Source organism: Nerophis ophidion, linkage group LG28 (assembly GCF_033978795.1).
Source record: "Nerophis ophidion isolate RoL-2023_Sa linkage group LG28, RoL_Noph_v1.0, whole genome shotgun sequence".
Taxonomy (NCBI): Eukaryota; Metazoa; Chordata; class Actinopteri; order Syngnathiformes; family Syngnathidae; genus Nerophis; species Nerophis ophidion.
In genome coordinates this window covers 10,949,432-10,961,144 of record NC_084638.1, presented here as the reverse complement: position 1 = coordinate 10,961,144, position 11,713 = coordinate 10,949,432, and the positions used below count along the sequence as shown (strand labels likewise).

At 41.7% G+C, this 11,713-nt stretch overlaps 1 protein-coding gene across 1 annotated transcript in view; it reads right to left on the bottom strand.

The window, feature by feature from the left end:
• LOC133545626 (RING finger protein 212B-like) overlaps window positions 1-11,713 on the bottom strand; it is a 56,728-nt gene that overhangs the window by 16,249 nt on the left and 28,766 nt on the right. The window lies entirely within an intron of this gene.

The window sequence follows — 11,713 nt, the reverse complement described above, 5'->3', positions numbered from 1 at the left end:
TCATCATTTTCAAAATGGCATAGGCTGATTTCAATACCCGTAATTTGAAATCGCATGAAGGGAAGAAGATTAAGAGCTATTCAGTAGGATTTAAGGAGCAAAAGAGCGACCTGGACTGAGGTTTTATTGAAAAATAAACAAAGTCAAACTGCTCAAGCCATGTCCTTCCTTGGTGGTCCTGGGAACCCGCAAGACGACGGCTTGAGACCGCCAAAATACCGTAGCTGCGTCTGTCAAATATGAGTCATTAAATGACTCCCGCCTCCTGGTAGTAGAGGGCGCTAGTGATCCTTCTTGCGACTACTCGGCTGCAGAAGAAGTGAAATGAGTGACGTGATATGTGCTGGAGGAGGTAATAAAGGAAGATTCTCCTTCGAGACAGAGAGACTTTTAAAACTGAAGAAAGATAAGGAAGACCTCTATTAAAAAGTTATCGATGCTTTTGATCAGAAGGAGCTAGCTGTCATGGACTATATTTCAGTAGAAGCATTTAAGTCTCACCTTAAAACTCATCTGTATACTCTAGCCTTTAAATAGACCTCCTTTTTAGACCAGTTGATCTGCCGCTTCTTTTATTTCTCCTATGTCCCCCCCTCCCTTGTGGAGGGGGTCCGGTCCGATGACCATGGATGAAGTACTGGCTGTCCAGAGTCGAAACCCAGGATGGACCGCTCGCCTGTATCGGTTGGGGACATCTCTACGCTGCTGATCCGCCTCCGCTTGAGATGGTCTCCTGTGGACGGGACTCTCGCTGCTGTCTTGGATCCGCTTGAACTGAACTCTCGCGGCTGTGTTGGAGCCACTATGGATTGAACTTTCACAGTATCATGTTAGACCCGCTCGACATCCATTGCATTCGGTCCCCTAGGGGGGAGGGGGGGGGGGGGGGGGGGGGTGTCCACATCTGAGGTCCTCTCCAAGGTTTCTCATAGTCAGCATTGTCACTGGCGTCCCACTGGATGCGAATTCTCCCTGCCCACTGGGTGTGAGTTTTCCTTGCCCTTTTGTGGGTTCTTCCGAGGATGTTGTAGTCGTAATGATTTGTGCAGTCCTTTGAGACATTTGTGATTTGGGGCTATATAAATAAACATTGATTGATTGATTGACTGTAAGTAAAGGTAAGACCATAATGACTTTTAATTTTTAATTAAATGTGCTTTTCATGAGAGTATCCTTACATCACACTCAAATTTGTACTGCATGCCTTTGGTAAGTGCAGGAGTGAGAAGAGGTTTTAAAATAATTAGCGCATGCTTACTTTTACCGCATGCCTTTGGTAAGCGCAGGAGTGAGAAGAGGTTTTAAATTAATTAGCGCCCCTGCGGCAATTAACGGAAATACGGTATTCAAAAGTAATAGCCGTGTAAAAACACAGCGATCTCAAGTAATTTCTCCCCTCTTTATTTGCAATATTAAAAGTATATACAGTCGTGGTCAAAAGTTTACATACACTTGTAAACATACTTGGTGGTCAAAAAAAACATTCATGAAGTTTGGTTGTTTTATGAATTTATTATGGGTCAACTGAAAATGTGACCAAAAATGCTGGGTCAAACAAAAATGTTAATATTTGCTTACACGTCCCTTGGAAACTAAAATTTAGCTGTTTGGTCACAATACCGAGCAATATGTTTGGAGGAGAAAAGGTGAGGCCTTTAATCCCAGGAACACCACACCTACCGTCAAGCATGGTGGTGGTAGTATTATGCTTTGGGCCTGTTTTGCTGCCAATGCAACTGGTGCTTTACAGAGATTAAATGGGACAATGGAAAAGTGAAGTGTGAAGTGAATTGTATTTATATAGCGCTTTTCTCTAGTGACTCAAAGCGCTTTACATAGTGAAACCCAATATCTAAGTTACATTTAAACCAGTGTGGGCGGCACTGGGAGCAGGTGGGTAAAGTGTCTTGCCCAAGGACACAACGGCAAGATGGCAGAAGCGGGAATCGAACCGGCAACCCTCAAGTTGCTGGCACAGCCACTCTACCAACCGAGCTATGCCGCCCCAAAAGGAGGATCACCTCCAAATTCTTCAGGACAAGCTAAAATCATCAGGGTCTTGGGGGCAGTCGGGTGTTCCAACAGGACAATGACCCCAAAACAACGTCGAAAGTGGTATAGGAATGACTAGAATTAAGGTTTTAGATTTAAAGGTGTGGACAATGCTGAAGAAACAAGTCCATGTCAGAAAACCAACACGTTTAGCTGAAATGCACCAATTTTGTCAAGAGGACTGGTCCAATATTCCCAAAAGCGCCTTTTTGCAGTGAAACTTGCCAAATATTAACATTGCTGTACGTATACTTTTGACCAAGTCACATTTTCAGTAGAGCCATAATAAATTCATGAAAGAACCAAAATTCATGAATGTTTTTTGTGACTAACAAGTATGTGCTCCAATCACTCCATCACAAAAAAATAAGAGTTGTATAAAGTATTGGAAACTCAAGACAGCCATGACATCATGTTATTTACAAGTGTATGTAAACTTTTGACCAGGACTGTATACACTGATTAGTAGTTTAAACCCCCGGCTGAGTCATACCAAAGACTATAAAAAATGGGAGCCATTACCTCCCTGCTTGGCACTCAGCATTGAGGGTTGGAATTGGGGATTAAATCGGTGCAAATGATTCCCGGGCATGGCACCGCTGCTGCTCACTGCTCCCCTCACCTCCCATGCAGTATGAAGAAGAATGTTTTCATGTAGACACATAGAATCATCATACTTCATTCAAGACTAAGGCAAAATATGGGGTATTGCAGTGGTTCTCAACCTTTTTTTTTTTTTAAATCAAGTACCCCCTAATCAGAGCAAAGCATTTTTGGTTGAGAAAAAAAAGATAAAGAAGTAAAATACAGCACTATGTCATCAGTTTCTGATTTATTAAATTGTACAACAGTGCAAAATATTGCTCATTTGTAGTGGTCTTTCTTGAAGTATTTGGAAAAAAAAGATGTAAAAATAACTACAAACTTGTTGAAAATAAACAAGTGATTCAATTATAAATAAAGAGTTCTACACATAGAAGTAATCAACTTAAAGTGCCCTCTTTGGGGATTGTAATAGAGATCCATCTGGATTCATTAAAGGGGAACATTATCACCAGACCTATGTAAGATGGTGCAGAAAAAAGACCATATATTTTTTTAACCGATTTCCGAACTCTAAATAGGTGAATTTTGGCGAATTAAACGCCTTTCTGTTTATCGCTCATGTGGTGATGACGTCAGAACGTGACGTCTGCGATGTAATACAGCCGCCATTTTCATTTTCAACACATTACAAACACCGGGTCTAAGCTCTGTTATTTTCCGTTTTTTCGACTATTTTTTGGAACCTTGGAGACATCATGCCTCGACGGTGTGTTGTCGGAGGGTGTAACAACACTAACAAGGAGGGATTCAAGTTGCACCACTGGCCCGAAGATGCCAAAGTGTCTGCCGCCAGACCCCCATTGAATGTGCCAGAGTGTCTCCACATTTTACCGGCGATGACAGACATGGCACAGAGATGTATGGATAACCTGCAGATGCATTTGCAACGATAAAGTCAACGAGATCACAAAGGTGAGTTTTGTTGATGTTGTTGACTTATGTGCTAATCAGACATATTTGGTCGCGGCGTGACTGCCAGCTAATCGATGCTAACATGCTACGCTAATCGACGCTAACATGCTATTTACCGGCGATGACAGACATGGCACAGAGATGTATGGATAACCTGCAGATGCATTTGCAACGATAAAGTCAACGAGATCACAAAGGTGAGTTTTGTTGATGTTGTTGACTTATGTGCTAATCAGACATATTTGGTCGCGGCGTGACTGCCAGCTAATCGATGCTAACATGCTACGCTAATCGACGCTAACATGCTATTTACCGGCGATGACAGACATGGCACAGAGATGTATGGATAACCTGCAGATGCATTTGCAACGATAAAGTCAACGAGATCACAAAGGTGAGTTTTGTTGATGTTGTTGACTTATGTGCTAATCAGACATATTTGGTCGCGGCGTGACTGCCAGCTAATCGATGCTAACATGCTACGCTAATCGACGCTAACATGCTATTTACCGGCGATGACAGACATGGCACAGAGATGTATGGATAACCTGCATTTGCAACGATAAAGTCAACGAGATCACAAAGGTGAGTTTTGTTGATGTTGTTGACTTATGTGCTAATCAGACATATTTGGTCGCGGCGTGACTGCCAGCTAATCGATGCTAACATGCTACGCTAATCGACGCTAACATGCTATTTACCGGCGATGACAGACATGGCACAGAGATGTATGGATAACCTGCAGATGCATTTGCAACGATAAAGTCAACAAGATCACAAAGGTGAGTTTTGTTGATGTTGTTGACTTATGTGCTAATCAGACATATTTGGTCGCGGCGTGACTGCCAGCTAATCGATGCTAACATGCTACGCTAATCGACGCTAACATGCTATTTACCGGCGATGACAGACATGGCACAGAGATGTATGGATAACCTGCATTTGCAACGATAAAGTCAACGAAATCACAAAGGTGAGTTTTGTTGATGTTGTTGACTTATGTGCTAATCAGACATATTTGGTCGCGGCGTGACTGCCAGCTAATCGATGCTAACATGCTATGCTAATCGACGCTAACATGCTATTTACCGGCGGTGCTAAGGCAGACATGGCACAGAGATGTATGGATAACCTGCAGATGCATTTGCAACGATAAAGTCAACGAAATCACAAAGGTGACTTTTGTTGATGTTGATTGCCAGCTAACTGGCACCTCAATATATCTCGGACCTTATCCAAATTTACATTCCTGCGCGCGCTCTGAGGTCCGAGAGCCAGTTCCAGCTCGTGGTGCCCAAGACCAGACTTAAGACCAGGGGAGACAGGGCCTTCTCTGTGGTCGACCCTAAGCTCTGGAACACTCTGCCGCTCCATGTTCAAACTGCTTCCACAGTGGAGTGTTTTAAGTCTCGTCTTAAGACCCACTTTTATTCTTTGGCTTTTAACACTACGTGAGTTGTGTGGTCCTCTGTTCTCTGTTGTCCTCTGTGTTTTTTATACACTTTGATTTTTATTTTACTGTTTTAACTGATTTTACCCTTTAAAATAGTTTTTAATCATATTTGTTTTTATATTGTTTTTATTGGTTTTATATTTATTTATTTTTTGTTTTTATTCAGTCATTGGTGGAGCATAATATATATATATAGATACTTTTTTAAAATTTTATTTTATTTATTTATTTATTTTTTTTTTTTACAATTGTTTTTAACATGACTGTGCAGCACTTTGGAAACGTTATTGTTGTTTAAATGTGCTATATAAATAAAGTGGATTGGATTGGATTAATCGACGCTAACATGCTATTTACCGGCGGTGCTAAGGCAGACATGGCACAGAGAAGTATGGATAACCTGCAGATGCATTTGCAACTATATTATGTTTCCTTCCACCCACATTTAATGCGAAACAAACACTTACCAATCGACGGATTTAAGTTGCTCCAGTGTCACAAAATGCGAAAGTCCTGATCGTTTGGTCCGCACATTTTATCGGCGATGCTAACGCAGCTATCCGGCCATGCTATGGCTATGAATAGCGTCAATAGCTATTCGCTCAATAGGTTCAGTTTCTTCTTCAATACTTTCATACTCCAACCATCTGTTTCAATAAATGCGTAATCTGTTGAATCGCTTAAGCCGCTGAAATCCGAGTCTGAATCCGAGCTAATGTCGCTATATCTTGCTGTGGTAACCGCCATGTTGTTTGTATTGGCAGCACTGTATGACGTCACAGGGAAATGGCCAGTGTCTTCGCAGAGAGTCGAAAATAAGGCACTGTAAAGCTTTATTTAGGGATATTCCGGGACCGGTCAAATTTTGAAAAAAATTTCAAAAAATACAACAAGCCACTGGGAACTGATTTTTATTGTTTTTAACCCTTTTGAAATTGTGATAATGTTCCCCTTTAACTTCTATTTAAACATTTATTCACAAAAAATAAATCTTTAACGTCAATATTCATGGAACATGTCCACAAAAAATCTAGCTGTCAACACTGAAGTAAATTATATTTATATAGAACTTATCTCTAGTGACTCAAAGCGCTTTACATTGTGAAACCCAATACATTTTTTACATTTTTTTTTTTATAAGCAGTGTGGGTGGCACTGGGAGCAGGTGGGTAAAGTGTCTTGCCCAAGGACACAACGGCAGTGACTAGGATGGCAGAAGCGGGTATCGAACCTGGAACCCTCAAGTTGCTGGCACGGCCACTCTATCAACCGAGCAATACCGCCCCATCGGTGCATTGTTGCATTTCTTTTCACAGTTTATGAACGTACTTTTATATTTTATTGAAGTATTATTCAATAAATATATTTATAAAGGATTTTTGAATTGTTGCTATTCTTAGAATATTTTTTTTTTAAATCTCACGTACCCCTTGGCATACCTTCAAGTACCCCCATTTGAGAACCACTGGTGTATCGTGACATGGACTAAAAATAGAGATATTAAAGGCCTACTGAAAGCCACTACTAGCGACCACACAGTCTGATATTTTATATATCAATGATGAAATATTAACGGACGGTTTGGTTTTCTAAATTGCAATTTGAATTTTCCCGCAAGGTATCCTGTTGAAAACGTCGCGGAAAGATGGCGCGTGTTTGTGACGTTATTGGTTGAGCGGACATTTTTAGCCCAGTACCACACACGGCTAAAAGTCATCTCTTTTCATCGCATAATTACACAGTATTGTGGACATCTGTGCTGCTGAATCTTTTGAAATTTGTTAATGGAGACGTCAAAGAAGAAAGATGTAGGTTGGAAGTTTTTAGCCTTTAGCCACACAAACGCACGGTGTTTCCTTGTTTAAAATTCCCGGAGGTGAAGCTTTACTATGGATCAGAGCGGTCAAGCGAACATGGATCCCGACTACATGTCGACCGGCAGTTTTCGGTGAGAAAATTGTGGAAATAAGTCGCCTCTTACTGGAGATCAGCGGAGCTTCTGTCCTGCTGCAGCTTCGTGACTTCCCTCAGAGACAATTCCTGAATATATTTTACACCCCTGCGCCCCCAACCCCGCCCACCTTACCGACGCACGGGGGGTTGGGGGGTTTGCTGCTAGCGGGATGTATAAAATAGTCAGGTAGTTTCACGGATACAAAGGATTCAGGGTATTTGTTGTGTTGCGTTTATGTTGTGTTACTGTGAGGATGTTCTCCCGAAATGTGTTTGTCAATCTCGTATTGTGTGGCTTCACAGCGTGGCGCATATTACTAAGAGTGTTAAAATTGTTTATGTCACAACCATTAGTGTACTCTGTGTCACCCAGTATGCCTTGCAGTCGTGTGCGTGTTTCCACGGAAGCCTCACATAACATGATGCTGGACTGACAAGCAGATCGTACATTCTTATTATCTGGGTGACTGCCGGCAGTCATTCAAGAGAATATTAGCGTCTCCTATTGTCTTCTTCGCTTTATGACACGGGTCTTAAATGGATCTTCGAATGGCAAAGGATACCGATCCCAGAACCATGTATATCAAATATTTCCGGATGGTTCAACCGCCACCCGCCCGAATCTAAGTAAAATCTATTTTTTCGTCATGTCACCCGCCCGACCCGCGGTTTATCCGCGGACTCCGCGGATGAGACCGCAAACCGCGCATCTCTACCACCTAGTCCCGTTTTTATTGGCCACACTGAGGTTACCAAACCAGGAAGTGATAGAATATGTTAAAATAGACTCGATACAAGATGAATAAAACATCCTCATTGGTGTCCTATCAACCTGAAAACCCTTCTTCCCCCACTCGTGAACAAGACTTAATTTTCAATCGTATTTTTTAAATGTGCCGTGGGGCCGTTGAAAAATGACCTGCGGGCCGCACTTTTGACACCCCTGTTGCATAATCTAATAATAATTTCCAAGATGGTGCTGCTGTAGTGGCTGCTGTTGGCAGGTGCTCTGTGCTCTTGTATCATCCTTTTGTGTTTCCCTCTTGTTTTCATGTGGTATTATATTTTTTTGCCTTTTGGTCCGGGACCCTTTGGGACTGTGTGACAAGGGGGGCACTTTCGTGACCTCTGTGGTGCTTTTTTTGTGGACTTCTGGATCTGCCTTTTGGCCATGGAGACCAGCTGCTGGGTGTCTGTTTGGAGGGACTGGAGGAGATGCGGATGAGGGGACAGGGCTGCGGAGCTAGCACTGAGCTCTGGGACGGAGAGGCTTCGCGGTGTCTTGGCTGGGTGAGCAGGTGTCGGACACCGCAGTCACCTTGAACGTATCCTCGCTCATCCATGCGGACTGGACACTGGCCGAGAGTGGAGTCGGCTGTCTTGGTTGCTTTGTTGGGTCTGCTCCTGTGTCTGGCCATGCTCCCCCCCACCCCAGCGGACGTTGGCGTGGAACACCGCAGAGGCCACCAAAGTCAGAGGTGGGTAGGAATGCGCTACATTTACTCCGTTACATCTACTTGAGTAACTTTTGGGATAAATTGTACTTCTAAGAGTAGTTTTTATGCAACATACTTTTACTTTTACTTGAGTATATTTATAGAGAAGAAACGCTACTTTTACTCCGCTCCATTTATCTGCAATCAGGTCGCTACCCGCTACCTTTTTTTTAATCGATCTGTTAATGCACGCTTTGTTCGTTTTGATTTTGTCAGACACACATTCAAAGTAGGAACTACGCATGCCTGCGTTTCACCAATCAAACGCAGTCACTGGTGACGTTGGACCAATCAAACAGAGCCAGGTGGTCACGTGACCCTCACACGTAGAACCCGACACGTTGAAAAACTTATTGGGGTGTTACCATTTAGTGGTCAACTGTACGGAATATGTACTGTACTGTGCAATCTACTAATAAAAGTTTCAATAAATCAACCAATCAATCAAAAGTGTAAAGGAAAAAAGACACTTTTTATTTCAACCGTACTTCCCGTCAAAAGCCTAAAGACTGATCGCACAGTTCCTGTCTTCACAATAAAAGTGCCGCTCCATCGCGCCTGCGCTAACAAAATAAGAGTCTCCGAAAGCCAGAACAAACAAGCTACAAAGCTACGGCGTTTGCCGCCAATGTATTTATTGTAAAGTGTATAAAAACCAATATGGAAGCTGGACAAATAAGATGCCAAAAACCAACGACTTTCATGTGGCATTAGACAGAAAAGAGGAACTTTTTTTCTCCTCCATTTGAAAACGTGCACGTCTGATTCCAAATAATGCAAGTCATCAGAATCAGGTAATACACCAACTTATAATTTTGTCTTCATTAAAGATAGGAATCTATATGTTAAACATGCATGTATATTCATTAAAACACCTTTAACATGTGAACAAAAACGGCAAAATAAATATATATATATATATATACATATATATATATATATATATATATATATATATATATATATGTATATGATATGTGTGTATGTATATGTATATATGAGGTAGATTACCTCGACTTGGTCATTTGTTAAGTAATTGATTAACGTTGAAAAACTTATTGGGGTGTTCCCATTTAGTGGTCAATTGTAGTGAATATGTACTGTACTGTGCAATCTACTAATACAAGTTTCAATCAATCAATCAATCAATCAATCAATGCCTACTGAGCCTATGGTGCTGTTAAGTTATTGTGGCTCAATTTGCCTTAATTTTTATTTTTATTTTAATGTATTATTATTTAATATATAATATTGTTTTAGTTGCTTAAGAGATATTCCTGGCTCTGAATTTGCTCATTGCTATTTTTATGTTTTTGTGCATTATTTGTTGCCGTAATCATTAAACAAACAGGTTACTCATCAGTTACTCAGTACTTGAGTAGTTTTTTCACAACATACTTTTTACTTTTAAGTAAATATTTGGGTGACTACTCCTTACTTTTACTTGAGTAATAAATCTCTAAAGTAACAGTACTCTTACTTGAGTACAATTTCTGGCTACTCTACCCACCTCTGACCACAGTGTATATGTTTATTTTACTTTTTATTCATAGCTGTATGTAGAAGTGTCTGGTTGTATCTGCTGCTTTAATGTCTTTAATGTCCTCTGTGTTCTTTGATGTTTGACTCTTACACACATGTAAGAGGGATGTGTACTATGAGTTGTTTTTTTCCCTTGGCCTCAGTCTGCACCCCCTCTCCAGGGCCCAGCTAAGACCGATTTTTTAATTTTATTTTAATCTACTATTTTTTTTCTCCCATTACCCCCCTTGTTTACTTACCTGTATCACATCTTTTTTGTAAGGGGCGCTGGAAGCCGGCAGACCCGTCAGCGATCCTGTTCTGTCTACCTGTAGTGTTTGTCTGATCTTGAATGGGATTGTGCTGAAAATGGTAATTTTCCTGAAGGAACTCTCCTGACGGAATAAATAAAGTTCTATCTATCTATCTACATAACAATGTGACCTCGGACTACGTTAAGGTAAAGTGTGGAGTTCCCCAGGGTTCGGTACTTGGCCCTGCACTCTTCAGCATCTACATGCTGCCGCTAGGTGACATCAAACGCAAATACGGTGTTAGCTTTCACTGTTATGCTGATGACACCCAACTCTACATGCCCCTAAAGCTGACCAACACGCCGGACTGTAGTCAGCTGGAGGCGTGTCTTAATGAAATTAAACAATGGATGTGCGCTAACTTTTTGCAACTCAACGCCAAAAAAAACGAAATGCTGATTATCGGTCCTGCTAGATACCGACCTCTATTTAATAATACAACTCTAACATTTGACAACCAAACAATTAAACAAGGCGACACGGTAAAGAATCTGGGTATTGTCTTCGACCCAACTCTCTCCTTTGAGTCACACATTAAAAGCGTTACTAAAACGGCCTTCTTTCATCTCCGTAATATCGCTAAAATTCGCTCCATTCTGTCCACTAAAGACGCTGAGATCATTATCCATGCGTTTGTTACGTCTCGCCTCGATTACTGTAACGTATTATTTTCGGGTCTCCCCATGTCTAGCATTAAAAGATTACAGTTGGTACAAAATGCGGCTGCTAGACTTTTGACAAGAACAAGAAAGTTTGATCACATTACGCCTGTACTGGCTCACCAGCACTGGCTTCCTGTGCACTTAAGATGTGACTTTAAGGTTTTACTACTTACATATAAAATACCACACGGTATAGCTCCAGCCTATCTTGCCGATTGTATTGTACCATATGTCCCGGCAAGAAATCTGCGTTCAAAGGACTCCGGCTTATTAGTGATTCCCAAAGGCCAAAAAAAGTCTGCGGGCTATAGAGCTTTTTCATTTCGGGCTCCAGTACTCTGGAATGCCCTCCCGGTAACAGTTCGAGATGCCACCTCAGTAGAAGCATTTAAGTCTCACCTTAAAACTCATTTGTATACTCTAGCCTTTAAATAGACTCCCTTTTTAGACCAGTTGATCTGCCGTTTCTTTTCTTTTTCTTCTATGTCCCACTCTCCTTTGTGGAGGGGGTCTGGTCCGGTCCGGTGGCCATGTACTGCTTGCCTGTGTATCGGCTGGGGACATCTCTGCGCTGCTGATCCGCCTCCGCTTGGGATGGTTTCCTGCTGGCTCCGCTGTGAACGGGACTCTCGCTGCTGTGTCGGATCCACTTTGGACTGGACTCTCGCGACTGTGTTGGATCCATTATGGATTGAACTTTCACAGTATCATGTTAGACCCACTCGACATCCATTGCTTTCCTCC